This window comes from Megascapheus bottae, unplaced genomic scaffold (assembly GCF_031878675.1).
Source record: "Megascapheus bottae isolate mThoBot1 unplaced genomic scaffold, mThoBot2.hap1 HAP1_SCAFFOLD_43, whole genome shotgun sequence".
Taxonomy (NCBI): domain Eukaryota; kingdom Metazoa; phylum Chordata; class Mammalia; order Rodentia; family Geomyidae; genus Megascapheus; species Megascapheus bottae.
In genome coordinates, this window is record NW_028327392.1 from 1,048,560 (window position 1) to 1,054,559 (window position 6,000).

General features: G+C 38.0%; 1 pseudogene; it reads left to right on the forward strand.

Annotated features, from left to right (window-relative positions):
• The first annotated feature begins 4,777 nt into the window (after nt 1-4,777).
• LOC150039955 (glucose-induced degradation protein 8 homolog pseudogene) lies at nt 4,778-5,522 on the forward strand (annotated as a pseudogene).
• The last annotated feature ends 478 nt before the right edge of the window (nt 5,523-6,000 follow it).

Sequence of the window (6,000 nt, forward strand, 5' to 3'; positions counted from 1 at the left end):
AGGCCTTTGTCTATTCTATGGTTAGTGACGATCTTCTCCCACTCTGTAGGCTTTCTAGTTAATTTGCTAGCTATGTCCTTTGCCATACAGAAGTTCTGCAGTTTAATGCGGTCCCAATTATCCAGTGTTTCTTGGTCCTTATTAAGAAAGTTTCAACCTGTGCCAAGGAGAACTAGAGTATCTCCAATTCCTTCTTGTAAAGTTTTCAGTGTATCAGCTTTTACTTTGAGGTCTTTGGTCCATTTGGAATTAATCCTAGTGCAGGTGCTGAACCAGTTCTGCCAGCAACATTTGTTGAAGAGGCTTTCTTTCTTCCATTTTATTTTTTTGGCTCCCTTATCAAAGATTAGGTGACCATAGGTCTGTGGGTTAATGTCTGGGTCCTCAATTCCATGCCGTCTTCCGTAAATCCTCAGTTATTTGTTTTCCTTAATGTACTATGTTGTCTCTCATCTCCTTTGATGTCCCTTGGTTATCTCATGTTGGTATAGTATCTCACTTTGTTATCTGATATATTGAACTTATTTGTATTTGGATATTTGAAATTTGATAGGGAAGGGGGGAAAACCAAGACGGGTGGGGGGTGTGGGGGGGAGGGAAACGGGTACCAAGACATGTGAAAGGGTATCAATGTATGTGAATTAATGCATCTTCTATCTGGCAAATATCATGTAACCCTTTTACTAATTACAATAGAAAAATAATAAAATTAAAAAAACCCTAACATCCTGTGATTTACAGTAAAGTGGACAGTCCTGGAGATGATCATGTGATTGAGATGAACCAAGCTCAAAAAGAAAATATCACATTTTCAATTATTGCTGGAATCCAAACTTTAAAGGCATACCAGTACATGTATATTATATATATATATATGTCTGTACACACACATATACACAGAAACACCAACATGGAGGCTAAACATAATCAAACTATAGTAAATAAAAAGGCTGTTAATGAACAGAGGAATGGGAGATGGAAAGAGAAATAGGATGAGATTCTTCCTATTAAAATGCAGTGTATACACATGGCAAATTCTATGGATACACTGCTTTATGTAGTAAATATACACTAAAAATTAAGCTCTTCAATTAATACCAGCCTTTATTAAAACAATACCTAGCAGGAGCCCTAAATAATAACTAGAGGGGCATACTCTATCAATCCTTCAAAAAATGGATAAAGGCATTAAAACATGGAAAACTGAATTGTCAGAATTTATATTAATAGTACTTCATCATTATAATTAAGGGATAGTTACAGTAAAGCCTTAACATGTATCATTATTTCATGTTAATTATTTACTAATATCAGTTTTAAACCTTTCTGAAAGTAATCTTCACATCTCTGGAAAATTTCACCCAAACTTCACAGTGATTTTTTTTCCTGAAATCATCAGAGCAATAAATCATTAAATTCATAGGGAAACATAAAATATCCCAAGTAGTAAAAATAATCCTGGGTAAAAAGATCAAAACACTAAAGGTTTTATACTACCAGACTTTAAAAGATTGTAAAGCTACATGGATAAAAACAACATGGTCCTTAGAAAACTAAGAAAACAAAATAGAAAACTCAAAATTAAATGCACACAGCCATCCTCATACAATTATTGGAAAAAGGAATCAAAAGTATGGTTTAACAATTTTGAACAACTGCTTATCTACATGTAGAAGAGTGAACCTACAATCATAGTCTCTCTATACAGTTCAAAAATCAACTCAAAATGGATCAAAGCTATTTATATTAAGATTTGAAACTTTGACATCACTACAGAACAACACAGGGTAGCAGTGAACAAGAGAGACAGGAAATTATCTCCTGGATAGGACTCAAGAAAATAAGAACGAGAATTAGTTGACAAATAGGATTCCAATCAATTAAAAAGTCTCTGCACATCAAATGACACCATAAATTCATGCAACAATTTACACAATAGGAGAAAATCTTGGTCCTCTATAAAACACATAAGTGTTAATATGAAGAATACACAATTCTACAAACAAAAACCAATTAATAAATTAGCAAATGACTTTTTCAGGTTGCAGAAGTACAAACGGTTTCCACCTCATTTGCAAAGTGACCCTGAGACTGCAATCTCACCACAGTGAGAATAGCAATTATTATAAAAGGAAACAACAAATGCTGATGATGAGGTTGTGAGAGTAGACATGGGGAAAATATCCTTTATACAATACACTACAGTGGGTGGGCATGTAATTTCGTGTGTCCACTGTGGAAATCACATACATATAGGATGCTATAAATATATACATACCTGTATGTAAATATATATACAAATATATATACACAAACTCACATATAAGTGTGTATGTATATATGTGTATGTATCAGTATATATGTGTGTATATACATAAATGTATTTATACATATATATTTATTTATTTATGTTGGCTAGTTCCATTAACCCTAGCTAATCAGTAGAGTGAAACCTGATAGATGACAGTTCCCCCCCGGCCCTGGAGGAAAGACCATGGTACTTCATCTTCCAAAGTGACCAGCAACAAGCCACGCTGGAGTATGGTTTAAGTGGCTGAGTACCAGCAAGCAACTCTAGGGCTTGACCTAAAATTCTCCTACTTAGGGGCACTTGGGATAGGCTAAAATAGAGCAACCTTATAATCCTGCTGTGTGACCTTTGCATAAAGAGTCAAAGGATTGATTAGACATAAAACTCAGATGCTGCTATATGACCTTTGGACATACATCCGGAGAAGTGTAAGTTGTTAAAACAGTTAAACATTTATAATACCCATTTTTATTGTAGTGCTCTTCCCAACAGTTAGGCTGTGCCTCAGCCAAGGTAAACAACAACCAATGAATGCGTAAAGAAAATGTAACACTCGGGCCCAGAGGATTGCCTAGGGGTAGTGTGCCTGCCTAGTATGCACGAAGCCCAGTGTTACATTCCTTGGTACTACCTACACAAAAGCCCGAAAAAGCCAGAAGTGGTAGTACCCTAGCCCTGAGAAATCCCAAGGATAGTGCTCAGGCCTTGAGTTCAAGTGCTAGGATTGGCAAAAGGAAAAAATGTAATACTTACAAGCAATGGAGTTTGATTCACATGAAGAAGAGTCAAATATCATTGTCTCTAGGCAAATGAATGCAACTGGGATCATCATGTTGACTGACATAAACCAAGCTCAAGATGTCAAATAGCGCAGGTTTCCATTCATGTGGAAACTAGATCTAAAGTAATGATAATAAACAATATTAAAAATGGGATATGTGTAATAAAAAAAACAAAACAAAGTGAAACAAAAACACAACAAAGGGAAACCTGCTGATTAAATAAGTCAGAGAGGGAGATGGAAACCAGGTATCAGGAAGATGTTTCATACAGACACTCACCTATATATGGAGAGAGTCTGCAGAAACCTATTAAATGCTTTATGAACAAATGGGTTAAAAAGGAATAGGACAGGAGAAACTCATTCAAAGTTCAATGTACATATGTATAGGAATATCATAATTAAACCCCATGGTACTATTCATAAATGCTAATCAATTAATCATTACAAAATGATAAGTATGCAAACAAAATTAGTAATTCTCATTATACCAAAATGCTGAAACCAATGTCAATACCAAGGAAAATTGAAACAGTTAAGTCAATACGATCTATCCACTTCAGAATTTGCCCTAGTTATAGAAAGTAATGTGTAGGAAGAGGAGACATAAACATGACTTCTTATTTTTATAAAGACTGTTGATGCGCTCAATATTAATGTCTGTATAGCTGCAATATTACACAGCCATACAAACTAAAAATGCAACAAAATGGGAGGCAATTTGAGAACATCTCATAGAACCCAACAAACTAACTTCACAAAAATTAGGTCTTCATTCATATGCGGAATCAAAAACTAAAAGGAATATATATATTCATGTTTAGGCCTATATGGATAAATATACAGCATGAATTTGACTAAAGGACTACTTAAGTATAAATGGAGAAGGGTGGGTAAAATAAAGGTAGTGGGTAAATATTGAAATAGCTAGTTTGATTGCAAAAATTCTGACAGAGCAAGGAAACCTGTTGAAAAAATTTGGGGAAAGTAATAAAGGAAGATTGATTATAATATATTGTATACATGTATGAAAAAAAGGCAATCCAATTCTCCACCTTAAAATTAATATAAGCTAATACAAGATTATTTGTAACTTATGTGTCCATATGCACAGGAATGGTGAGAAAGGAATCTCTCAACATACTGAAAAGAGTTTTTCAGAATACTTCAGATTTTCTATGCAATACTATTGAGGGGAAATAGAACTGAATGAATTTTTCCTCACAATGAAAACATTTGAAATACAGCTGGCTGTACCGAAAAACACAGACAATACCGAAGGCTGAGAAGAGACATGGGGAAGAATCGGGAACAAGACTACAAGGTGATGCAACTGCTTTGGAAAATGCATGTAATGAGGCAGATCTTCACAGTGACCACAGGACTCAATACTCCTAATGTAAGCTGTGTACATACACAAGAGAAATGAAAGCACTTATCCACAAATGTTCACTGCTGTATCACTCAAACCACCCAAAAAGTAGTAACAACCCAAATGAATGCTTGAAATATGCATGTCTATGCGATGGGGTATTGACCTTCCAAAAGAGTGCAGAGTAGATATATAGATACATACTACAACCAGGAGGAACTTCCAAAGCATACTAAGAAAAACAATCCATGAGGCTGCCGCCTGCCCCGACCCGGGAGCCGCTGCCTCGGCTGTGTCCTGAGGGAGGCGGGATTCGCACGAAATAAATCAGAATGAGTTATGCAGAAAAACCCGATGAAATAACGAAAGATGAATGGATGGAAAAGCTCAATAACTTGCATGTTCAACGAGCAGACATGAATCGTCTCATCATGAACTACCTAGTCACAGAGGGTTTCAAGGAAGCAGCAGAGAAGTTTCGAATGGAATCTGGGATTGAACCAAGTGTGGATTTGGAAACCCTTGATGAACGAGTAATTAAGATTCGGGAGATGATTCTGAAGGGTCAGATTCAGGAAGCCATCGCCCTGATCAACAGCCTCCACCCACAGCTCTTGGACTCAAACCAGTATCTTTATTTTCATCTGCAGCAACAGCATTTGATGGAGCTGATCCGCCATTGTGAGACTGAGGCAGCCCTGGAGTTCGCCCAGACACAGCTGGCCGAGCAGGGTGAGGAAAGCAGAGAGTGCCTCACAGAGATGGAGCGCATGCCGGCCCTGGTGGCCTTCGACAGCCCTGAAGAGTCTCCCTTTGGAGACCTCCTTCACATGATGCAGAGGCAAAAGGGGTGGAGTGAAGTTAACCAAGCTGCTCTAGATTATGAAAATCCTGAGTCCACACCTAAGCTGGCAAAATTACTGAAACTGCTACTTTGGGCTCAGAATGAGTTGGACCAGAAGAAAGTAAAATATCCCAAAATGACAGACCTCAGCAAAGGTGTGATTGAGGAGCCCAAGCAGAGCCTGTGCCTGGACCCCCCGCAGTCACCGGCATAGGACTCGCCTCTCTCGGGCCACGACTGACAGAGCCTCACTGCAGTAAAGAACCTTTCTCCCCTTGTACTTCATGTTGTTTTTGAGCCAGCATCTTTTGAAATGGGGAAAGCCACCCTTTTAAAATGCTGGCAAACCCACAGCGAAAGACCCCGGCTCTTGGAGTCTGATGCCGTGTGTGCACTGTGACGCGACCTGAGGATTGGACGGGCCGACCTTCCTTGTTGTGGGCTCCTGGTGTTTCTGGCTGCCCATGAGCTCCTTGGCCAGGAAGGCTGCGTTGGAAGTTTGCATTGGTGGCGGTTATCAGTCAGCCATAAAGCCTCCCACCCAAAACATTGGAAAAGCACTGATCATTCTTTGGCTTTCTGTTAGCTTGTAGACAGACTATGTTTTCTTAAATTTTTCTTAAGACTTGTCAAGCCTTCATCTTCAAGTTTTTCCTTATCATCTTGTTTTTGTTTTGTGTGTGTGTTTTTTC